Genomic DNA, 26,371 nt, shown 5'->3' on the forward strand with positions numbered 1-26,371 from the left:
CTCCCCCCTCCCCCTACCCCACAACAGTCCCCAGAGTGTGATGTTCCCCTTCTTGTGTCCATGTGTTCTCATTGTTCAATTCCCAACTATGAGTGAGAATATGTGGTGTTTGGATTTTTGTTCTTGTGATAGTTGACTGAGAATGATGATTTCCAATTTCATCCATGTCCCTACAAAGGACATGAACTCATCATTTTTTATGGCTGCATAGTATTCCATGGTGTATATGTGCCACATTTTCTTAATCCAGTCTATCGTTGTTGGACATTTGGGTTGTTCCAAGTCTTTGCTATTGTGAATAGTGCCGTGCAATAAACATACGTGTGCATGTGTCTTTATAGCAGCATGATTTATAGTTCTTTGGGTATATACCCAGTAATAGGATGGCTGGGTCAAATGGTATTTCTAGTTCTAGATCCCTGAGGAATAGCCACGCTGACTTCCACAATGGTTGAACTAGTTTACAGTCCCACCAACAGTGTAAAAGTGTTCCTGTTTCTCCACATCCTCTCCAGCACCTGTTGTTTCCTGGCTTTTTAATGATTGCCATTCTAACTGGTGTGAGATGATATCTCATTGTGGTTTTGATTTGCATTTCTCTGATGGCCAGTGATGATGAGCATTTTTCCACGTGTTTTTTGGCTGCATAAATGTCTTCTTTTGAGAAGTGTCTGTTCATATCCTTCACCCACTTTTTGATGGGGTTGTTTGTTTTTTTCTTGTAAATTTGTTTGAGTTCATTGTAGATTCTGGATATTAGCCCTTTTTCAGATGAGTAGGTTGCGAAAATTTTCTCCCATTTTTTAGGTTGCCTGTTCACTCTAATGGTAGTTTCTTTTGCTGTGCAGAAGCTCTTTAGTTTAATTAGATCCCATATGTCAATTTTGTCTTTTGTTGCCATTGCTTTTGGTGTTTTAGACATGAAGTCCTTGCCCATGCCTATGTCCTGAATGATAATGCCTAGGTTTTCTTCTAGGCTTTTTATGGTTTTAGGTCTAACGTTTAAGTCTTTAATCCATCTTGAATTAATTTTTGTATAAGGTGTAAGGAAGGGATCCAGTTTCAGCTTTCTACATATGGCTAGCCAGTTTTCCCAGCACAATTTATTAAATAGGGAATCCTTTCCCCATTGCTTGTTTTTCTCAGGTTTGTCAAAGATCAGATAGTTGTAGACATGCAGTGTTATTTCTGAGGGCTCTGTTCTGTTCCATTGATCTATATCTCTGTTTTGGTACCAGTACCATGCTGTTTTGGTGACTGTAGCCTTGTAGTATAGTTTGAAGTCAGGTAGTGTGATGCCTCCAGCTTTGTTCTTTTGGCTTGGGATTGACTTGGTGATGCGGGCTCTTTTTTGGTTCCATATGAACTTTAAAGTAGTTTTTTCCAATTCTGTGAAGGAAGTCATTGGTAGCTTGATGGGCATGGCATTGAATCTATAAATTACCTTGGGCAGTATGGCCATTTTCACGATATTGATTCTTCCTACCCATGAGCATGGAATGTTCTTCCATTTGTTTGTGTCCTCTTTTATTTCCTTGAGCAGTGGTTTGTAGTTCTCCTGGAAGAGGTCCTTCACATCCCTTGTAAGTTGGATTCCTAGGTATTTTATTCTCTTTGAAGCAATTGTGAATGGGAGTTCACTCATGATTTGGCTCTCTGTTTGTCTGTTGTTGGTGTATAAGAATGCTTGTGATTTTTGTACATTGATTTTGTATCCTGAGACTTTGCTGAAGTTGCTTCTCAGCTTAAGGAGATTTTGGGCTGAGACAATGGGGTTTTCTAGATATACCAGCATGTCATCTGCAAACAGGGACAATTTGACTTCCTCTTTTCCTAATTGAATACCCTTTATTTCCTTCTCCTGCCTAATTGCCCTGGCCAGAACTTCGAACACTATGTTGAATAGGAGTGGTGAGAGAGGGCATCCCTGTCTTGTGCCAGTTTTCAAAGGGAATGCTTCCAGTTTTTGCCCATTCAGTATGATATTGGCTGTGGGTTTGTCATAGATAGCTCTTATTATTTTGAGATACGTCCCGTCAGTACCTAATTTATTGAGAGTTTTTAGCATGAAGGGTTGCTGAATTTTGTCAAAGGGCTTTTCTGCATTTATTGAGATAATCATGTGGTTTTTGTCTTTGGTTGTGTTTATATGCTGGATTACATTTATTGATTTGCGTGTATTGAACCAGTCTTGCATCCCAGGGATGAAGCCCACTTGATCATGGTGGATAAGCTTTTTGATGTGCTGCTGGATTCGGTTTGCCAGTATTTTATTGAGGATTTTTTATCAATGTTCATCAAGGATATTGGTCTAAAATTATCTTTTTTGGTTGTGTCTCTGCCCGGCTTTGGTATCAGGATGATGCTGGCCTCATCAAATGAGTTAAGGAGGATTCCCTCTTTTTCTTTTGATTGGAATAGTTTCAGAAGGAATGCTACCAGTTCCTCCTCGTGCCTCTGGTAGAATTCGGCTGTGAATCCATCTGGTCCTGGACTCTTTTTAGTTGGTAAGCTATTGATTATTGCCACAATTTCAGAGCCTGTTATTGGTCTATTCAGAGATTCAACTTCTTCCTGGTTTAGTCTTGGGAGGGTGTATGTGTCAAGGAATTTATCCATTTCTTCTAGATTTTCTAGTTTATTTGCGCAGAGGTGTTTGTAGTATTCTCTGATGGTAGTTTGTATTTCTGTGGGATCGGTGGTGATATCCCCTTTATCATTTTTTATTGCGCCTATTTGATTCTTCTCTCTTTTCTTCTTTATTAGTCTTGCTAGTGGTCTATCAATTTTGTTGATCCTTTCAAAAAACCAGCTCCTGGATTCATTGATTTTTGGAAGGATTTTTTGTGTCTCTATTTCCTTCAGTTCTGCTCTGATCTTAGTTATTTCTTGCCTTCTGCTACCTTTTGAATGTGTTTGCTCTTGCTTTTCTAGTTCTTTTAATTGTGATGTTAGGGTGTCAGTTTTGGATCTTTCCTGCTTTCTCTTGTGGGCATTTAGTGCTATAAATTTCCCTCTACACACTGCTTTGAATGTGTCCCAGAGATTCTGGTATGTTGTGTCTTTGTTCTCCTTGGTTTCAAAGAATATCTTTATTTCTGCCTTCATTTCGTTATGTACCCAGTAGTCATTCAGGAGCAGGTTGTTCAGTTTCCATGTAGTTGAGCAGTTTAGAGTGAGTTTCTTAATCCTGAGTTCTAGTTTGATTGCACTGTGGTCTGAGAGACAGTTTGTTATAATTTCTGTTCTTTTACATTTGCTGAGGAGAGCTTTACTTCCAAGTATGTGGTCAATTTTGGAATACGTATGCTGTGCTGAAAAAAATGTATATTCTGTTGATTTGGGGTGGAGAGTTCTGTAGGTGTCTATTAGGTCCCCTTGGTGCAGAGATGAGTTCAATTCCCGGGTATGCTTGTTAACTTTCTGTCTCGTTGATCTGTCTAATGTTGACAGTGTGGTGTTAAGGTCTCCCATTATTATTGTGTGGGAGTCTAAGTCTCTTTGTAGGTCACTGAGGACTTGCTTTATGAATCTGGGTGCTCCTGTATTGGGTGAATATATATTTAGGACAGTTAGCTCTTCTTGTTGAATTGATCCCTTTACCATTATGTAATGGCCTTCTTTATCTCTTTTGATCTTTGTTGGTTTAAAGTCTGTTTTATCAGAGACTGGGATTTAAACCCCTGCCTTTTTTTGTTTTCCATTTGCTTGGTAGATCTTCCTCCATCCTTTTATTTTGAGCCTATGTGTGTCTCTGCATGTGAGATAGGTTTCCTGAATACAGCACACTGATGGGTCTTGAGTCTTTATCCAATTTGCCAGTCTGTGTCTTTCAACTGGAGCATTTAATCCATTTACATTTAAAGTTAATATTGTTATGTGTGAATTTGATCCTGTCATTATGATGTTAGCTGGTTATTTTGCTCGTTAGTTGATGCAGTTTCTCCCTAGCCTCGATGGTCTTTACAATTTGGCATGTTTTTGCAGTGGCTGGTACCGGTTGTTCTTTCCATGTTTAGTGCTTCCTTCAGGAGCTCTTTTAGGGCAGGCCTGGTGGTGACAACATCTCTCAGCATTTGCTTGTCTGTAAAGGATTTTATTTCTCCTTCACTTATGAAGCTTAGTTTGGCTGGATATGAAATTCTGGGTTGAAAATTCTTTTCTTTAAGAATGTTGAATATTGGCCCCCACTGTCTTCTGGCTTGTAGAGTTTCTGCCGAGAGATCAGCTGTTAGTGTGATGGGCTTCCCTTTGTGGGTAACCCGACCTTTCTCTCTGGCTGCCCTTAACATTTTTTCCTTCATTTCAACTTTGGTGAATCTGACAATTATGTGTCTTGGAGTTGCTCTTCTCAAGGAGTATCTTTGTGGCGTTCTCTGTATTTCCTGAATCTGAATGTTGGCCTGCCTTGCTAGATTGGGGAAGTTCTCCTGGATAATATCCTGAAGAGTGTTTTCCAACTTGGTTCCATTCTCCCTGTCACTTTCAGGTACACCAATGAGACGCAGATTTGGTCTTTTCACATAGTCCCATATTTCTTGGAGGCTTTCTTCATTTCTTTTTATTCTTTTTTCTCTAAACTTCCCTTCTCGCTTCATTTCATTCATTTCATCTTCCATCACTGATACCCTTTCTTCCAGTTGATCGCATCAGCTCCTGAGGCTTCTGCATTCTTCACGTAGTTCTCGAGCCTTCGCTTTCAGCTCCATCAGCTCCTTTAAGCACTTTTCTGTATTGGTTATTCTAGTTATACATTCGTCTAAATTTTTTTCAAAGTTTTTAACTTCTTTGCCATTGGTTCAAACTTCCTCCTTTAGCTCGGAGTAGTTTGAACCTCTGAAGCCTTCCTCTCTCTACTCGTCAAAGTCATTCTCCGTCCAGCTTTGTTCTGTTGCTGGTGAGGAACTGCGTTCCTTTGGAGGAGGAGAGGCGCTCTGCTTTTTAGAGTTTCCAGTTTTTCTGCTTTGTTTTTTCCCCATCTTTGTGGTTTTATCTACTTTTGGTCTTTGATGATGGTGATGTACAGATGGGGTTTTGGTGTGGATGTCCTTTCTGTTTGTTAGTTTTCCTTCTAACAGACAGGACCCTCAGCTGCAGGTCTGTTGGAGTTTGCTGGAGGTCCACTCCAGACCCTGTTTGCCTGGGTATCCGCAGCCGTGTCTGCAGAAGAGCGGATTTTCGTGAAACACGAATGCTGCTGTCTGATAGTTCCTCTGGAAGTTTTGTGTCAGAGGAGTACCTGGCTGTGTGAGGTATCAGTCTGCCCCTACTGGGGGGTGCCTCCCAGTTAGGCTGCTCGGGGGTCAGGGGTCAGGGACGCACTTGAGGAGGCAGTCTGCCTGTTCTCAGATCTCCAGCTGAGTGCTGGGAGAACCACTGGTCTGTTCAAAGCTGTCAGACAGGGACATTTAAGTCTGCAGAGGTTACTGCTGTCTTTTTGTTTGTCTGTGCCCTGCCCCCAGAGGTGGAGCCTACAGAGGCAGGCAGGCCTCCTTGAGCTGTGGTGGGCTCCACCCAGTTCGAGCTTCCCGGCTGCTTCGTTTACCTAAGCAAGCCTGGGCAATGGCGGGTGCCCGTCCCCCAGCCTTGCTGCCACCTTGCAGTTTGATCTCATACTGCTGTGCTAGCAATCAGCGAGACTCCATGGACGTAGGACCCTCTGAGCCATGTGTGGGATATAATCTCCTGGTGCGCCGTTTTTTAAGCCCGTCAGAAAAGCGCAGTATTAGGGTGGGAGTGACCTGATTTTCCAGGTGCAGTCTGTCACCCCTTTCTTTGACTAGGAAAGGGAACTCCCTGACCACTTGAGCTTCCTGAGTGAGGCAATTCCTCACCCTGCTTTGTCTTGCACACGGTGCGCTCCACCCACTGTCCTGCGCCCACTGTGTGGCACTCCCTAGTGAGATGAACCTGGTACCTCAGATGGAAATGCAGAAATCCCCCGTCTTCTGTGTCACTCACGCTGGGAGCTGTAGACCGGAGCTGTTCCTATTCGGCCATCTTGGCTGCCTCCCTTTTTTATATAGTCTTGATACTATTTTTGTTGTTCAACTATTTTGAAAACATCTCCCAGAGTATGACTTTTTCTTCTATTTTTTATATACTATGCTTTGATGAATAGGAATTCTTAATCTTAATGTGAAATCATCAATCTTTTATCATTTTTACTTTTATGACTTGTTAAATTTTTATTGCCCTAAATTTGCATTATTTTATAAAAACTAAATATTTTTGTCTTTTCCTTTTGAGTTCAAGATTTTTTTTGTTTTTAATTTTTTGAGATGGAGTCCCACTCTCTCTCCCAGGCTGGAGTGCAGTAGCACGATCTTGGCTCACTGCAACTCCTGCCTCCCAAGTTCAAGTGCTTCTTTTGCCTTAGCCTCCCAAGTAGCTGGGATTACAGGCATGCACTGCCACATCTGGCTAATTTTTTATGTTTTTGGTAGAGATGGCCATGTTATATTTATGGTAGAGACGGCCTTCACCATGTTGACCAGGCTGGTCTCCAACTCCTGAACTCAAGTGATCTGCCTGCCTCGGCCTCTCAAAGTGCTGGGATTACAGGCGTGACCACCGTTCCTGGCCTGAGTTCAGGATTTTAAAATGTTACACAGTCTTGTATTCTCAGAATAACCTCAACTGGTCATGTTGTATTATCTATCTTTTATCTATCTATCTATCTATCCATCTATCATCATATTTACCATTTTAAGTGTACAGTTTAGTAGTGTTAAATATATTCACATTGCCATGAGACAGATCTCTAGAACTTTTTCATCTTACGAAACTGAAACTCTGTACTCATTAAACAACACTCCTTTTCCTCTTCCCTCTAGCTGCTGGTAATTACCATTCTACTTTCTCTTTCTATAAATTTGATTACTTTAGATATTTCATATATGTGGGATTATACAGTATCTTCTGTGACTGGCTTATTTCACTTAGCATAATGTCTTCAAGATTCATTCTTGTAGTATGTTATGGGATTTCTGCCTTTTTAAAGACTGCATAACATTCCATCCTATGTATATACCACATTTTGCTTATTCATTCATCTGTGGATAGATTTTTGGGTTGCTTCTACTTCTTAGATATTGTGAATAGTGCCGCTATTAACATAGGTGTGCAAATATCTCTTCAAGACCCTGCTTTCAATTATTTTGAATATACACATGGAAGTGGGATTGCTGGATCATATGGTAGATCTACTTTTAATTTTTTAAGGGAAGTCCATTGTATTAATCAGTGTTCTCTAGAGGGACAGAACTAATAGGATATATATGTATACATGAAAGGAAGTTTATTATGGAGAATTGACCTACCCATTCACAAGGTGAAGTTGCATGATAAGTGGTCTGCAGGTTGAGGAGCAAGGAAGCTAGTAGCGGCTCAGTCTGAATCCCAAAACCTCAAAAGTAGGGAAGCCAACAATGCAGGCTTCAGTTTGTGGCTGAAGGCCCAAGAGCCATTGGTATAAGTCCAAGATTCCAAAAGCTGAAGAACTTGGGGTCTCATATTCGAGGGCAGGAAGTATCCAGCACAGGAGAAAGAAGAAGATCAGAAGATTCAGCAAGTAAGCATCTCCCACTTTCTCCTGCCTGCTTTATTCTAGCCATACTGACAATTGATTGGATGGTGCCCAGTCTCATTGAGGGTGGATCTACCTCTCTCAGTCCACTGACTAACAGGTTAATCTCCTTTGGCAACACCCTCACAGACACTCCCAGCAACAATACTTTGTATTCTTCAACCAATCAAGTTGACACTTAATATTAACCATCACATTCATACTGTTTTCTATAGCAATTGCACTGTTTTATAATCCCACCAATAGTGCACAAGGGTTTCAGTTTTGCCATGTTATCACCAACACTTGTGTTCTGTTTTTTTTTTATAGTAGTTTTTTTTAAATAGTAGTTATCCTCATGGCTATGAGATGATATTTAATTGTGGATCTGATTTCCATTTCTTAATGATTAGTCATGTTGAAGATCTTTTTATGTATTTGGCCATTTGTATATCACTTTTGGAAAAATGCTTACTGAAGTGCCATGCTCATTTTTAAATCAGATTGGGAGGAGTTCTTTATGCAGTTCTTATTTATTATTAACTCTCTATTGGATATATACTTATTTGGCAATTTGTATATAATCTTTGGAAAATGTCTATTCCAGCCCTATGTTCACTTTTTAATCAGATTATTTAAAGCAGTTCTTTATATATTTTGGATATTAACTATCAGATTTATAATTTGCAAATATTTTCTCCCATTCTGTAAATTGCTTTTTCACCCTGTTGAGCATGTCCTTTGATACACAAAAGTTCTTAAACTTAATGCAGCCCCCATTTGTCTATTTTTGCTTTTCGTTGCCTGTACTTTTGGTGTCATATCCAAGAAATCATTGTCAAGACCAATTTCAGGAAGCTTTCCTCCTGTGTTTTCTTTTGGGGGATTATGTTTAAGTCTTTAATCCATTTGAGTTTATTTTTGTGTATAGTGTAAGATAAGCATCCAAAACATTCATTTGCATGTGGATAGTTTTCCCACCACCTTTTATTAAAGAAACTATTCTTTCCTTATTAAGAAGTCTTGGAATTCTCATTAAAGGTCTTCTCATCATGTACATTAGGGTGTATTTCTGAGCTCTGTATTATATGTCATTAGTCTATTTGTCTTTATACTAGTAACATACCATTTTGATTACTGTAGCTTGTAATATGCTTTGAAATCTTGAAGTGTGAGTTTTCTAATTTCATTCTACTGTTTCACAGTTGCTTTGGCTATTTGGAGTCCCTCGAGGTTCTATATGAATTATAGGATGATTTTTTTTTCTATTTATTTCTGCAAAAAAATGCCATTGGCATTTTGGTAGGAATTACATAAAATCTGTAGCCACTTTGGGTAATATGGATATCTTAACAACATTAAAGCTTCCAATCTATGAACATGGGATGTCTTAACATTTATCTGTGCCTTTAATTTCTTTCAGCAGTGTTTTGTGGTTTTAATTGTAAATGTTTTTCACTTCTTGGTTAGGTTTATTTCTAAGTATTTTGTTCATTTTAATGCTATTGTAAATGAAATTATCTTAATTTCCTTTTCGTTATTGTTAGTATATAAAAACAGAACTAATTTTTAATACTGATTTTATATCCTGCAAATTTGAATTTGTTTATTAGTTCTAACAGTGTGTGTGTGTGTGTGTGTGTGTAATTTTTAGAATTTTCTACATAATGCATGAGCTCTTCTGTAAACAGAGATAATTTTATTTCTTCATTTTCAATTTTGATGACTTTTATTTATTATTCTTGCCTAATTGCACTGGTTAGTACATACAGTATTATGTTGAATAGAAGTGGGAGAGTGGGCATACTTGCCTTCCTCTTGATCTTAGAGGAAAGTCTTTCAGTCTTTCACCATAGACTACAATGGTTGCTGTGGACTTTTCATATACCGCCTTTTTTTTTTTTAATTATACTTTAAGTTTTAGGGTACATGTGCACATTGTGCAGGTTAGTTACATATGTATACATGTGCCATGCTGGTGCGCTGCACCCACTAACTCGTCATCTAGCATTAGGTATATCTCCCAATGCTATCCCTCTTTTATATTGAAGTAATTTTCTTCTGTTTCTAGTTTTTATCATAAAAGGCTGCTGGAATTTTGTCAAATGCTTTTTCTGCATCAGTTAAGATGATCATGTAGTTTTTTGTTCTTTATTCTGTTAATGTGGTGTATTACATTGATTGATTTTCATATGTTGAACTATCCTTGTATCCCAAACATAAATACCAGCTGGTGATGGTGTATAATTCTTTTAGTGTGCCATTGATTTCAGTTTGCCAGTATTTTGTTGAGGATTTTTGCATCAATATTCATCAGGGATATTGATCTATAATGTTCTCTTCTTTGTATAGTGTTTTGATGTGCTTTGGTGTTGGGGTAATTCTGATTTCCATAGAATGAACTTGGAAGTATTTTTTCCTTTTAATTTTCTGCAAGTGTTTCAGGAAGACTGGTGCTAATTCTGTTTTAAATGTTTGATCAGATTCTGTAGTTGAACCATTGGGACTTATGCTTTAATTTTGTTGTGAGGTTTTTTGATTATTGATTTAACCTGTTTGCTAGTTATTGGTCTATTTAGATTTTCTATTTTTTCATGATCCAGTCTTGATAGTTCGTGTATTTCCAAGAATGTGTCAATTACTTCTAAATTTTTCAATTTCTTGGCCTGCAGTTGTTCATAGTATTCTTATACTTTTTTCATTTCTGCAGCATCAGTTGTATTGTCCCCTCTTTCATCTGATTTTGTTATTTGAGTTTTATTTCTCTTTTTCGTAGTTAATCTAGCTAAGGGTTTTTCAATTTTGTCAATCTTTTAAAAAAAAACCTCTTAGTTTCATTGATATTTTTGTATTGTTTTTGTATTCTCTATTTTATTTATGTGTGCTCTAAATTTTATTACTCCTACCTTTTCCTAGCTTTGGGTTTAGGTTTTTCTTGTTTTTATTTGTTCTTTGAGGTATAAAGTTAGGTTGTTGACTTGAGATCTTTCTTTTTGTAAATATATATGTTTACAGCTATAATCTTCCTTGTTAGTACTACTTTCACTATATCATAAGTTTGGTATGTATGTTCTGTTTTTATTTTCATTTGTCTCAAGTTTTTTTTTTTTAATTTCTCCTGTGGTCTCCTCTTTGACCCACTGTTAAGTGAAAAATGTGTTAATTTCTACTTATTTGTGAATTTTCAGTTTTCCTCTGCTGTTGATTTTAAATTTCATTCCATTGTAATTGAAAAATATGCTTTGCATGATTTCAAGCTTTGTGAATTTGTTAAGACTTGTTTTGTGACCTAAAATGTGGTCTGTCCTGGAGATAGTTTCATGTTCACTTGAAGAGAGTGTACATTCATTGTTATTGAGTGACATGTTCTGTATGTCTTTTAAGTCCAGTTGGTCTATAGTGTTGTTCAAGTTAGTTCCTTGTTGACCGTTTGTCTGGTTGTTCTATACATTATTAAAGATGTGGTATTGAAGTCTCATATTATTTTCTTTCCGTTTTATTATCTTTTGTTAACACACTTCAGGATTGTTGTTTAATGCTAGTTTGTTTAGGTTTTTTACACATTCTAAATAATAAACTAGTAGAATGTTAGAAGTATTATTTTCATTATTGTGCAATTCTAAGTATTCTCTTCTCTATTTTTATTCCTTTTTTTCAACCAATAAGTTTTTCAGAAATGTTTTAATAATTACCTTAGCTATTAATCTGTAACTCAATTTTTTGGTTAGTAAGTATATTTTAATAACTATTCTATAACATAGTATATGGTCCATTTTAGTCTGTGTTTCATAAGTTAAAGCTAATTTTGAAGAAGAAGGAGAAGAAATACCTGAGATGAGAAAAGGTCATTGAGTAGGTGGTAGGGTCAATATTCTAGGTAAAGTCTGGGAGAAATGAAACATCTGTTCTGAGTTCAAGTGACTCTTTAGGAAGGGGTTGGGAAAGATGAAACTACATGGCTGTATCATATGAAGGCAGTTACATCTTAATTAATAAGTTTAAAATTATTATACGATCTATATAGAGACACTGGAAGATGAAAGTGTACATAGTTAAAAGATTTGTTGCCAGATCAGTTTGGCATTAACGAAGAGTGTAAATTAAATGGGTACTAGTCTGAGACCGCTGTGAAAGAAGAAAACTTCAGGAATTGAAGCAAAAGTATAAAGGTACAAGCTAAAGCAGTGGCAGATATAAAGGAGAAATAGTAAGAGATATGGAGAATGTTACAAAAACAAACAACTACAACAATCAGTACAGGGCAAAACAAACCAAATCACACAAAAAACAAATTATCCAGTCTCTCAAAGGTCATTTATTCTTCATGTGCTCGATTTTGTTTTTTGTTTGTTTGTTGTTGTTTTTAAATCTTTTTAATTTTTGTGGGTACATAGTGGTGTATATATTTAAGGTGTATATGAGATGTTTCGATATAGGCATGCAATGTGTAATAATCACATCATGGAAAATATGGTATCCATCCCCTCAAGCATTTATCCTTTATGTTACAATCTAGTTAAACAATTTTAGTTATTTTTAAATATACAATTAAATTATTATTGACTAGAGTCATCCTGCTGTGCTATCAAATACTAGGTCTCATTTCGTTATTTCTAACTATTGTTTTTATATTCCCATTAACTAGCTCTATATTACCCCAAGCACCTACTACCCTTCTCAGCAGCCTCCAGTAACCATCTTTCTACTCTCTGTCTTATGAGCTCAATTGTTTTGATTTTTAGATCCCGCAAATAAGTGAGAAGACGCAATGTTTGCCTTTCTGTGCCTGGCTTACTTTACTTACTATAATGACCTTCAGTTCCATCCATATTGTTTTAAATGGCAGGATCTCATTTTTCTTTATGGCTGAATAGTACTCCATTATGATCAGTATCACATTTTCTGTATCTATTCTACGTGGTTTTCAAATCTTGACTGTTGTAAACAGTGCCGCAACAAACATGGGGTGCAGATATGTCTTTGATATACTGATTTCATTTCTTTTGTGTATATACCTAGTAGTAGGATTGCTGGATCTTATGATAGCTCTATCTTTAGTTTTTTGAGTAATCCCCAAAGTGTTCTCCGTAGTGATTGTACTAATTTACATGTCTACTAAGAAGGTCCAAGGGTTTCTTTTTCTTCACATTCTTGCTAGCATTTGTGTTGCCCGTCATTCCGATATAAGCCATTTGAACTGGGGTGACGCTATATCTCATTGCAGTTTTGACTTGCATTTCTCTATTGGTGATATTGAGCACCTTTTAATATGCCTGTTTGCCATTTTTATGTCTTCTTTTGAGAAATGTCGATTCAGATCTTTTGCCCATTTTTTCAATGAGGTTATTAGATTTTTTTTCCTACAGAGTTGATTGAGCTACTTATGTATTCTGATTATGAATCCCTTGTCAGATGGGTGGTTTGCAAATATTTTCTCTTATTCTGTGGGTTGTCTCTTCCCTGAGTTGATTGTTTCCTATGCTGTGTAGAAGTTTTTTAACTTGATGTGATCTGATTTGTCCATTTTTTCTTTGATTGCCAGTGGGATATTACCTAAGAAATTTTTGCTCAGACCAATGTCCTGGAGACTTTCCCAAAAGTTTTCCTTTTTTCATAGTTTCATAATTTGAGGACTTTTGTTTAATCCATTTTGATTTGATTTTTGTATATAGGAAAAGATAGGGGTCTAGTTTCATTCTTTTGCATATGGATATAGAGTTTTCCCACTACCATTTATTGAACAGACTGTCTTTTCCCCAGTATATGTTCTTGGCACCTCTGTTGAAAATGAGTTCACTGGAGGTGTATAGGTTGGTTTCTGGGTTCTCTATTTTGTTCCATTGGGCTATGCGTCTACTTTTATGCCAGTACTATGCTATTTTGGTTACTATAGGTCTGTAGTATAATTCAAAGTCAGGTAATGTAATTCCTCCAGTTTTGTTCTTTTTGCTTAGGATAGTTTTGGCTATTCTGGGTCTTTTGTGGTTCCATATATATTTTAGGATTGTTTTTCCTATTTATGTGAAGAATCCATTGGTATTTTGATAGGGATTGCATTGAAACTGTAGAATGCTTAGGGTAGGATGCACATTTTAACAATTTGAATTATTCCAATCCATAAACATGGAATATCTTTTCATTTTTTGGTGTCCTCTTTAATTATCTTTCATCAGTGTTCTATAGTTTTTATTACAGTCATCTTTTACTTCTTTGGCTAATTCCCAGGTATTTAATTTTATTTGTGGCTACTGTAAATAGGGTTACTTCTTTATTTCTTTTTCAAATTATTCACTTTGGCATACAGAAATTCTACTGATTTTTACGTTGATTTTATATCCTTCAATTTACTGAATTATCAATTCTAATAGTTTTTTTGTGTGGCATCTTCAGGTTTTTCTAAATATAAGACCATATAATCTGCAAACAAGTACAATTTGACTTCTTTCTTTTTGATTTGGATGCCCTCTATACCTTTCTCTTGTCTGTTGTCTGATTCCTCTAGCTAGAACTTCCAGTACTATGTTGAATAACAGTGGTGAAAGTAGGCATCTTATTGTGTTCCAGATCTTAGAGGAAAGGCTTTCAGTATTTCCCTATTCAGTATGATACTACCTGTGGGTCTATCATAAATGGCTTTTATTATGTTGAAATATGTTTCTTTTATACCCAGTTTTTAAAGGTTTTTTTGATGAAGAGATGTTCAATTTGATCAAATGGTTTTTCAGCATCAATTGAAATGATACGGTTTTGGTCTTTATTTTGTTGATCTGATTTATCACATTGATTGATTTGCATATGTTGAACCATCCTTACATTCCAAGGATGAATCTTACTTGATCATGATGAATAATCTTCTTAATGTATTGTTGAATTCAGTTTTCTAGTGTTTTGTTAAGGTTTTTTGAATCAATATTCATCAGAGATATTGGCCTGTAGCTTTCTTTTTTTGATGTGTCTTTGTCTGCTTTTGTTATCAGGGTAATATTGGCCTTGTAGAATGAGTTTGGACCTATTCCCTACTTCTCTGTTTTAAAAGTATTTCGAATAAGATTGGTATTAGTTTTTCTTTAAGTGTTTGGCGGAATTTAGCAGTGAAGCCATTGGGTCCTGGGCTTTTTTTTTTTTTTTTTCTGGGAGACTTTTTATTATGACTTCAGTCTCCTTACTTTCCTTACTTGTTATTGTTCTGTTCAGGTTTTGGATTTCTTCAAGGTTCAATCATGGTAGATTGTATATGTCTAGGTATTTGTTCATTTCTTGTAGATTTCTTAACTTATTGGCATATAGTTGCTTATGTTAGCTGCTAATGATTCTTTGAATTTCTGCAGTATCAGTTGTAATGTCTTGTCTTTCATCTCTGATTTTATTTATTTGGCTCTTCTCTTTTTGTTTATTTATTAGTCTGCCTAAAGGTTTGTCGATTTTGTTTAACTTTTCAAAAACCTAACTTTGTTTCATTGAGCTTTTGTATTTTTGTAATTTCAATTTCATTTATTTCTGCTTTGATCTTTATTATTTCTTACCTTCTACTAATTTTGTGTTTGATTTGCTCTTGCTTTTCTAATTCTTTAAGATGCATTGTTAGATTGTTCATTTGAAGTTTTTCTTCTTTTTTTTTAATGGAAGCACTTACAGCTATAAACTTCTTAGTACTGCATTTTCTGTATCCCATAGGTTTGATATGTTGTGCTTCCCTTATCAATTTTTCAAGAAAAATTTTCAATTTTCTTCTTAATTTCTGACCCACCATTCATTTCAGGAGCATATTTTAAATTTTCATGTGTTTCTATATTTTCTGAAATTCCCCTTGTGGTTGATATCTAGTTTTATTACATTGTAGTCAGAGAAAATGCTTAATATTATTTCAATTTTTTGAATGTTTTTAGACTTGTTTTGTGACATAAAATATGGTCCATCCTTGAGAATGATCCATGTGATGAGGAACATGATGTGTATTCTGCAGCTGTTGGATGAAAAGGTTCTCTATATGTCTATTAGGTTCATTTGGTCTATCTATAGATTAAGTCCAGTGTTGCTTTGTTGATATTCTGTCTAGAAGATCTGTCCAGTCCTGGAAATGGGATGTTCAAGTCTTCAGCTTTTATTATATTGGGATCTGTTTCTCTCTTTATCTCTGATAATATTTGTGTTATATATCTGGATGCTTCAGTGTTGGGCGCATATGTATTTAAAATTGGGTGTTCCAGTCTCCAGTATAATTGTATTGGGATCTGTCTCTGTCTTTAGCTCTGATAATATTTGTTTTATGTATCTGCAAGCTCCAGTGTTAGGTGGGTATGTATTTAAAATTGCTAGACTCCCTTGCTTAATTGACCCCTTTATCTTTATATAGTGACCTTCTTTGTCTCTTTTGATAGTTTTTGTCTTGAAACCTATTTTGTCTGATATAAGTATACCTGCTCCTACTCTTATTTGGTTTCCATTTGCATGGGATATTGTATTAATCAGGGTCCTCTTTTGGGACAGAACTAATGGAGTATATATATATTAATAACTCACACGATCACAAAGTCCCATAATAGGCCATCTGCAGGCTGAGGATCAAGGAGAGCCATTTCAAGTTCCAAAACTGAAGAACTTGGAGTCTGATGTTCCAGGGCAAGAAGTATCCAGCAGGAGAGAAAGATGTAGGCTGGGAGGTTAGGCCGGTCTCTCTTTACACATTTTTCTGCCTACTTACATTCTATCTGCACAGGCAGCTGATGAGATTGTGCTCACCCAGAGTAAGGGTGGGTCTGCCTTTCTCAGCCCACTGACCCAAATGTTAATCTCTTTTGGCAGCACCCTCACACACACACCCGGGATCAATACTTTGTATCCTTCAATCCAATCAAGTTGACACTCAGTATTAACCATCACAGTTATCTTTTTTCATCCCTTTATTTTCAGTGTGTGCTTGTCTTTATACGTTAAGTGTGTTTCTTCTAGGCAACAGAACATTGGGCTTTGTTTTTTAATCCATTCAGCCTCTCTGTGTCTTTTAATTGGAGGGTTTAGTTTATTTGCATTTAGTGTTATTATTGATAAGTAAGGACTTTCACCTGTCATTTTCTTATTTTTTTTTTCTAGTTGTTTTGTGTTCTCTTCTTTCTTTCCTTCCTTCTTCCATTTGTTGAAGGTGATTTTCTCTGTTGATATGATCTAGTGTTTTGCTTTTCTTTGTTATTTTTTGTATCTCTTGTATTTTCTTGTTTGTGGTTACTAAGAGGCTTGCAGATATTATCTTATAACTCATTATTTCAGCCTTTTAACAACTTAACACTGTTTGCATAAACAAGGAAGTAAGCAAAAAGACAACTCTTAAATTCTATGCTTTAACTTTGTTCTTCTGCTTTTTAACTTTTTGTTGTGTCTATATATGCCTTCTTGTATGTCTCATGGTGCTAATAAAGACATACCTGAGCTTGAGTAAATTATAAAGGAAAGAAGTTTAATTGACTCGCAGTTCCATGTGGCTGGGGAGGCCTCACAATCTTAGTGGAAGGTGAATGATTAGCAAAGTCATATTTTACATGGAGAGAATATGTGCAGGGGAACTCCCCTTTATAAAATCATCAGATCTTCTAAGACTTATTCACTATCACAAGAACAGCCTGGGAAATACCTACCTCCATGATTCAGTTACCTTCCACCAGGTCCCTCCACAACATGTGGGAATTATGGGAGCTATAATTCAAGATGAGATTTGGGTGGGGACACAGCCAAACCATATCATGTTTTTTTTTTTTTAATTGGTTAATTTTTTAGTCTTTCTACTTAAGATTATTTTACACACCACAGTTACACAGTTATAGTGTTATAATATTCTGTGTACTTGCTACTATCAGTGAGTCAGTGAGTTTTGTACCTTCAGATGATTTCTTATTGCTCCTTAATGGGCCCTTTTTTTTTTTTTTTTTTTTTTTTCAGAGACAGAGTCTCACTCTGTCATCCAGGCTGGAGTGCAGTGGCATGATCTCTGCAACCTCCTCCTCCTGGGTTCAAGCGATTATCTTGCCTCAGCCTTCTGAATAGCTGGGGCTACAGGCACGTGCCATCGCACCCGGCTAATTTTTGTATTTTTCGTAGAGACGGGGTTTCACCATGTTGGCCAGGCTGGTCTCAAACACCTGACCTCAGGTGATCAGCCCACCTCAGCCTCCCAAAGTGCGGGAATTATAGACATGAGCCACCGCACCAGGCAAGGTCCTTTTCTTTCTGATTTGAGATATTCTCTTCAGCATTTCTCATAGGAGAGGTCTTGTGTTGATGAAATCCCTAAGATTTTGTTTGTCTGAGAAAATCTTTATGTCTTATTCATGTTTGAAGGATACTTTCACCAGGTATATTATTCCAGGGTAAAAAGTTTTTTTTTTTTTCCTTCAGCATTTTATATATGTCATGCCACTCTTTTGTGTCCTGGAAAGATTTCACTGAAAAGTCTGCTGCCGGACATATTGGAGCCACTTTGTGTGGTGTTTGTTTCTTTCTCTTGCTGCTTTTGGGATTCTTCCTTTATCCTTAACCTTTGGGAGTTTGATTACTACATGCCTTGAGGTAGTCTTCTTTGGGTTAAATCTGTTTGGTGTAGTATAACTTTTTTATCCTTGGGTATTGATATCTTTCTCTAAGTCTGGGAAGTTCTCAGTTATTATCTCTTTGAATAAACTTTCTACTCCTCCTGTCTCTTTTTTGCCTCCTTTTTAAAAGGCCAGTAGCTTTTAGATTTGCCCTTTGGGGGCTTTTTTCTAGATCCTGTAGGCATGCTTTTTTGTTTTTCATTCTTTTTTCTTTTGTCTTCTCTGAATGTCCGTTTTCAAATAGCTTGTCTTCAAGCTCACTAATTCTTTATTCTGCATGATCAACTCTGCCATTAAAAGACTGATGCATTCTTCAGTATGCCAATTGTATTTTTAGCTCCAGAATTTTTGTTTGATGCTTTTAAATTATTTTAATTTTTTGTTACATTTATTTGATAGAATTCTGAATTACTGTCTGTGTCATCTTCAATTTGAGTTCCCTCAAAACAGCTATTTTTACTTCTCTGTCTGTGTGCTCACATATCTCTGTTTCTCCAGGCTTGGTTCCTGGTGCTTTATTTAGTTCGTTTGTTAAGGTCATGTTTTCCTAATGGTCTTGATACTTGTAGATGTTCATTGAACATTGAAGCATTGAAGAGTTAGGTATTTATTTTAGTCTTCACTGTCTGGGCTTGTTGGTACCCATTCTTCTTGGCAAGACTTTCCAGATATTTCAGAAAACTCGAGTGTTGTGATCTAAACTGTATCTACTTTAGGGGCCAAAGCCCACCAATGCTGTGGTTCTTGCAGACTAGTAGAGATACTGCCTTGATAGTCTTGGACAAAATCTGTAAGAGTTCTTTGGATTACCTGGCAGAGACTCTTGTTCTATTTCCTTACTTTCCCAAAACAAACAGGGTCTCTCTTTCTTTGTTCTGAGCCACCTGAAGCTTGGGATGCGGTGACACAAGCCTGTCTTTGGCTATCATCACTAGGACTGTGTGACTGTAGTAAGACTAGTTTAAATGCTCCCTCTGTGGGTGGGCATCAGCTGAGTTTGGTTTGGTTTTACTTTCTGCTATAACAGGGCAGCACTGAGTTCAATACCTCACCATTGCTGCACTCCCCTCTCCCCAGCACACAGAAATGTTCTCAGCACCACAGTGTAGCTGCAAGGGGATTAGGGAGGGGTGACACTGGTGATTCAAGACTGATTTTCTTAGTTCTTCAGTGCCTCTTTTGATGATATGAAGTTAAAGCCAGGTACTGTGAATGCTCATCTGATTTTCAGTTCTTATGAAGATGCTTTGTGTGTGTGTATAGATAGTTGTTAAAATATAGATAGTTGTCCTTGCAGGAGGGATGATCAATGGAGCCCTCTATTTCATCATCTTGCTCCGCCTTCCACCAGTCTTATCTATGTCCTAAATTTTGTGAAGGATTACTCATCTCTAATAATCTCTTGAGATCATGTTTAACTGTAATGTGGATGAGTTTTATTATTCTATGTCTCTCAAAATGTAAGAATACAGTTAAAAGAAGGAATCTTTAAAATTGATCTTTTTTGGTAACTTTCTTTTCTGATATAATTTCAACTGCATGTAAAAGTTGCGAGAGTAGTCAAGGTGGGGTGGCTCATGCCTGCAATTCCTGCACTTTGGGAGGTCAATTCTGGAGGATTGCTTGAGCCCAGTAGTTTGAGAACAGCTTAGGCAACATAGTGAGACCCTGTCTCTAAAAAAATGAAAAAACGTTAGCTGAGCATGGTGGCACATATGTGTATTCCTAGCTACTTGGAAGGCCGAGATGGGAAGATTGCTTGAGTCCAGGAATTTGAGGCTTAAGTGAGCTCTGATCACTCCACTGCACTCCAAACTGGGTGACAAAGTGAGACCCTGTCTCAAAAAAAAAAAACAAAACAAAACAAAAACAAAACAAAAAATGTAGTTCAGAACTCCTGTTTACTTTAATCAGAAGCTAACTTTATTCTATTCACTTTCTTACCCTCTTTCTCATTCTCTTCCTGTTTCATATTCTAGGTCTTTCTTTCTGAGTCATTTGAGAGTAAGTTGGAGACATTGTTGGAAAAATTATGCCCTCTTTCCTCTAAATACTTGAGAGTGAATTTCTTAATAAGAATATTCTTTTACACAACCACAATATGATGATCAAAATCAGGAAACTTCACAATGATACAGCATTATCTAATCTACGCTTCACTCACATTTCAACAGTTGTACCAATAATGTCATTATAGGTATATTTTCCTCATCTAAAATTTAATTAAAAATCATAATTGAGATTAGTTGTTTTAATTCTAGTCTCTTTTAACGTGAAATAGTTTCTTAGGCTTTGTCTTTTATTGACCTTGCATTGTTTCAATAAACTTTGTATTTTAGAATAGTTTTATGTTTATAGAAAAGTTACAATAGTACAGAAAATTCCTGTATTCCTGTCACACCAGTTTCTTCTAACATTAACATCTTGTGTTACCATGGTATTTAATACATTTGTCACAACTAGAAAGACAACAGTGGTACATATATTACTATTAGCTAAATTTCAAACTTTACTTGAATTTCACTCATTTTTCACTAATGTTCTTTTTATACCAGAATTCATTCAGAATTCATTTCAGGATGTACACTTTCTTTTGATCTGATATGTTACAATTTCTTAGTCTTTCCTTGTTTTGTATGACCTTGATAGTTTTGAGGAAGTATTAGATTTTTTGTAGAATGTCCCTAAATTTGCATTTGTGTGATGTTTTTCTCATGGTTAGATTGGAGTTGTTAAGGATTTGGGTAGAAGGCCACAGGAGTGAAGTGTCTTTCTCCTTACATCTTATCAGGAATATATATTAATATGACTTATCACTGGTGATATTAACCTTGATCACCTTGCCAAGGGTGTTTACCATGAAATTGTTCAACATAATGGTGTATTTATCCTTTTGTAGTTGTGTAAATTTTGCTTTATGTATTTTGGAGCTATAATAGTAGATGCATGCAGTATTGAGGTTACTATATCTTCCCAATTAATTGAATGTTTTGTCATTACACAATAACTATTTCTTGCAACCCTTTTCAATTTAAAATCTGTATGTATGCTATTAATGTAGGTATACTGATTTTCATTAGAATTAGTTTTATTTTCTGAGATATCTTTCCATTCTTTTCTTTTGAATTTTTTGAATCAAATTTTGTTATCTATTTTAAATAGTTCATGGCTGAATTTAATTTTTATATAATTACATACAATATTTGCATTTAATCTGGAGCATTTAGTTCATTTACATTTACATCAGTAACTATTCCTCTAGGTTTATTTCTACTACCTACTTAGTGATCCTCATCTGCCCCATTCTTTCTTTAGTCTTAGTTCCTTTTGAACTGATTGCATTTTAGAAACATAATTTCAAAAATTTTCTTTTCTAAACTTGAAACTATAAAGTACTTAAATAATTGTAGTTTCTTTGAAGTTTTTAAACATATTTACTCATTTTTTATGAAATTCTATTTTTTCAGCATATTTAATTTCTTCCTGAACAGTAAGAGACCATGAGAAGGCTTTAACTTAAATTATCACCTTGCTGATTAATGCTATCATATTCATTTGTATTTGTTATTTTAGTTTTTAACATTAGTGTCACTGATTTAAGATTAACTCGTATTTAGTATTTCCTTGGCTTCTCTCCTTCTTTCTTTTTTCATCTTAGATCTCCCATCTGTGATCATTTCCTTCAGTTTGAAACCCATTCTTTAGAAACTTCTCAAGCAAAGATTATTGAATATAAATGCATTATTTCTTATTTGTTTCAAAGTATCTGTAGTTTATGCTTGTTTTTAGAATAGATCTTTACTGTTTACGATCTTATATTTATAATTATTTTCTTTCATACCACTGAAGATATTGTTTCAATTATTTTTCAGTTTCCAGTGTTGCTTCCAAGTAGTCAGCTCTTAGTTTAATCTTTGTAGATCATATCTTTGTCGATCATCTGTCTTTTCTGTCTGGTTCCTCTGGAGATATATTCTTCATCTCTCACGTTTTTCCATGCTCCTATCATGTGCCCAAATGTAAATCTATTTTTATTATGCTGCTTGGGATTCACTGAGCTTTCTGAATTGAGAAATTGAGGTGGTTCACCATTTCTAGAAGTTTCCCAGCCATTATCTCTTCAAACGTTGCATCTGCTCTATTTATTCCTTCTTCTACTGGAACTCTGATTAAACATATTATTAGACCTTTTACATTTGTGTTCTGTGACTCCAAACCTCTTCATAATAGTTCCCATGTCTGCTTCTCCATGCTGCATTATGGATAATTTATTTATATCCTTCTTTCAGTTCACTAATTCTCTCTTCACCTTTGTCTAATCCAAACATATATAGTCAACTGATTTTTTACAAGGGCACCAGGAGGACAGGATGGGGAGCAGATAGTCCCTTTAATAAATGGTGCCGAGAAAACTAGACTTCCACATGCAAAAGATTTAAATTGGACCCTTACTTTACACCATACACAGAAATCAGCTCAAAATGGGTAAAAGACCTAAACATAAGACCAGAAACAATAAAAGTCCTGGAAGAGAACATAGAGGAAAAGTGCCTGGACATTGGCACTGGCAATGACAGCTTGGATTTACTTCTGGGCTCCCTATTCTGTTCCAAATATTCTTGCTTATTTTTTATAATCCTTTGCTAGTTATCCATATGTCCATTTCCTCTTTACATTTTAAATATATTATAAATGCTTATATTTTGTATACTATTCATAATATTTGCAACATTCTAAATCTGTGTTTGATTCTGCAACCTGTTGTTTTGGAGAGTCTAACTCATGGTGGGTGCATTTTTCCTTGTGTATTTTTTAATATTGTAAAACGAGCTTCACATTTACTTTTAAAACTTTAAATGTGAGATATTTTGAGATGTAATTTGAAGGGAAACTTTTCTGGAGAGGATTTGCATATACTAGGCAACCATGATCACTTGAATTAAATGTAATTCTTGGTTTGAAGTTTTGGTAACTACTCAAGTGATGTCAATTAAGGCAGCAAGCCTGGTTGAGCCTTAAATTATTAGGATACATTTTTTTCTCTTTCACTCATCACCACCTTTTAAGGCAGTGATTTATTTTTTAGGCCCATAAAGTGAATGTTTACATATAACTCATGCTACAATCAGGCAATCTAGTTAATGAGATATAAGCTTTATGCTGTGGGTCAGCTTTATATTGAATTTCCCACCTTGTGAGTCCCACCTCCTCTTGATTTTCTCTCTAATTTTTATGCCCTAAGTAACCATAAAATCAGAAGCCTAAGATCAAGTTCTCCAGTGTTCAGTTCTGCTTATCTTTCTGACTTCACTTTAAGCTTCTGATTGGTCCTTATTTTCTTGCAACGTTATCTGAGCATTTATAAAGATCTTTGCTTATTTTATTCAGCATTGTAAAGTGTGTTCAGGTTGATGCTCAGTCAGGGTGTTTGGTTTTCCATAATGCTGAATATATTAAACTCATAGTTCACAAATAGAAAGAAAAAGAGAAAGGTACAGCTGAATTAGAAAAATTAACTGATTAAGGATGCTGGAAGGATGCTGAAAATGATAATGTAGTAATATAAGACAAAATGTGCCATGCTATATTGAGTTCTTAGTCATAAGGACCTAGGGAAGATGGAAGATCTTGACATGTGCAATGACCCTGGTTAAGAGTAAATACATGGTGGAAACAAGAATTAAGCAGTGCATGACTGTATATTACATACTTACCTATAAACTAAACACCTGCTGTATACAGACATTTAACTCTGTGCTTACAAGAGGTTTATGTCGTGAATATTGCTCTTACAGAAAGCATAATCAACTTGAGAAAAGAAAGGTTAACAATTTGTCCTTTTAACAGTTAAGGAATAATTAAGTGCTAAACCTTGCAGTATTGACTTTAACATCAATAGGAAAGCAGAAAAGGCTGAGCTTTGTGTAAGGCTGCCTAGGATAAGGTTTTCTTGGAACAAATGGAACTTGTTCCATATCCAATTTGGGGATATGGAAAGTTTGAGGCGAAATAGGGAACAGTTAACAAGCTATAGTTTATCAAGGCATGGGAGTGAACACAAAGAAGAAATAAGCACAAAATGTCACCGAGTTGATGAAAGGAGAGGGAACAGTGAAACCCACAGTTTTAGATAGGTTTTAATAACATACTAAAAAACTTAGAAACCATGAGAACATTTTGTTCTATAGTCATGCACTACTTAGCAACAGTGATATGTTCCGAGACATGCTTCCTTAGGTGATTTCATTGTTGTGAAACCACCATAGGCTGTACTTACACAAACCTAGATGGTCTAACCCAGAAGTCCCCAACCTTTTTGGTACCAAGGAGCAGTTTTGTGGAAGATCATTTTTCCATGCACTGGGGGTTTGGGGGTAGTTTCGGGATGATTCAAGTGCATTACATTTATTGTACACTTTATTTCTATTATTATTATATTATAATGAAATAATTATACAACTCAATGTCATGTAGAATCAGTGGGACCCCTGAGCTTGTTTTCCTGCAAGTAGATGGTCCCATGTGGGGGTGATGGGAGACCGTGACAGATCATCAGGCATTAGATTCTCATAAGAAGCATATACAACTTAGGTCCCTCTCAGTTCACAATAGGGTTCACGTTCCTATGAGAATCTAATGCTGCTGCTGATCTGACAAGAGGCAGAGCTCAGGTAGTAATGCCAGCGATGGGGAGCTGCTGTGAAAACAGATGAGGCTCAGCTTGCTGGTGCCTGCCGCTCATCTCATGCTCTGCAGCCCTGGGGTTGCAGACCCCTGGTCTAGCCTACTACATACCTAGGCTATATGGTATAACCTCTTGTTCCTAGGCTACAAATGTGTACAGCATGTTACCTCACTGAACAGGTAATTGTAACATCAGTATTTGTGTATCTACACATAAGTAAACATATAAAATGGTATACCTGTGTAGGGTACTTACCATGAATGAAGCTTACAGGAATGGAAGTTGCTCTGGGTGAGTCTAAGTGAGTGGTGAGTGAATGTGAGGCCCTGGGACATTATACTACTGTAGGCTTTATAAACACTGTATAGTTAGGCTACACTAAATTTATTTAAAACTATTTTTCTTTCTTCAATAATAAATTAACCTTAACTTACTATAATGTTTTTACTTTAAAATATTTTAAACTTTTAAAAATGTTTTAATAATAACACTTATCTAGAACACAAACACATTGCACAGCTGTACAAAAATATTTCCTTTCTTTATATCCTTATTCAGTAATCTTTTTTCTGTTTTTAAGTTATTTATTTATTTTTACTTTTTAAACTTTTTTTTGTTAAAAACTAAGACACAAAGTTATACATTTACCTAGGCCTACACAGGGTCAGGATCCTCAGTATCCCTGTCTTCCACCTCCACATCTTGTCCCACTGGAAAACCTTCAGGGGCAGTACCATGCATGGAGCTGTTGTCTCCTGTGATAACAGTGCCTTCTTTTGGAACATCTGCAGGACCTAAATGAGGCTGTTTTTACAGTTAGCTTTTTTTTTTTTTTTTGGTATGTGTAGAAGAAATACACTTTGAAATAATGATAAAAAGTATAGTATAGAAAATACATAAACAGTAACATATTTGATGTTTACTATCATTGTCAAGTATTATGGACTGTACATACATACTTTGTATGACTGGCAGCACAGTAGATTTGTTTGCCTCAGCATTACACCAACACATGAGTAATGCTCTGTGCTAAGATATTACATCATTAGGCAGTAGAAAGTTTTCAGCTCCATTATAATGTTATGGGGCCACCAATGTATATGCAATCTGTTTCTTACTGAAACATAATTAGATGATGCATAACTATTACATTATCTTATATTTTATTATATATTAGACAATATGGAGATATTGAAGATTCTTGAGGAGAGGATCAACATGTTTAAAGTTATGTTGAAAGTTTAGTCTCATTGAGGGCTGGGTGTGGTAGCTCATGCCTGTAATACCGGCACTTTGGGAGGCCGAGGGGAGCGGATCACTGGAGGTCAGGAGTTTGAGACCAGCTTGGCCAACATGGCGAAACCCCATCTCTGCTAAAAAAAAGATAAAAAATTTAGCTGGGCCTGTAATCCCAGCTACTCAAAATATATTTGTTAGGGAAGAATCATGTTATTATTATATGCTCTTTATTAGAGTACATAAAAATAAACATGATATATAAATTTATATTATATAGTATTAATATAACATATTAATGTA

At 35.9% G+C, this 26,371-nt stretch overlaps 1 protein-coding gene across 4 annotated transcripts in view; it reads left to right on the top strand.

The window, feature by feature from the left end:
* The window catches only part of CPNE8 (copine 8), a 258,415-nt gene that overhangs the window by 107,180 nt on the left and 124,864 nt on the right, over positions 1 to 26,371 (top strand). The gene's annotated exons all lie outside the window — the stretch shown is intronic.

Source organism: Pan troglodytes, chromosome 10 (genome assembly GCF_028858775.2).
Source record: "Pan troglodytes isolate AG18354 chromosome 10, NHGRI_mPanTro3-v2.0_pri, whole genome shotgun sequence".
Classification (NCBI taxonomy): domain Eukaryota; kingdom Metazoa; phylum Chordata; class Mammalia; order Primates; family Hominidae; genus Pan; species Pan troglodytes.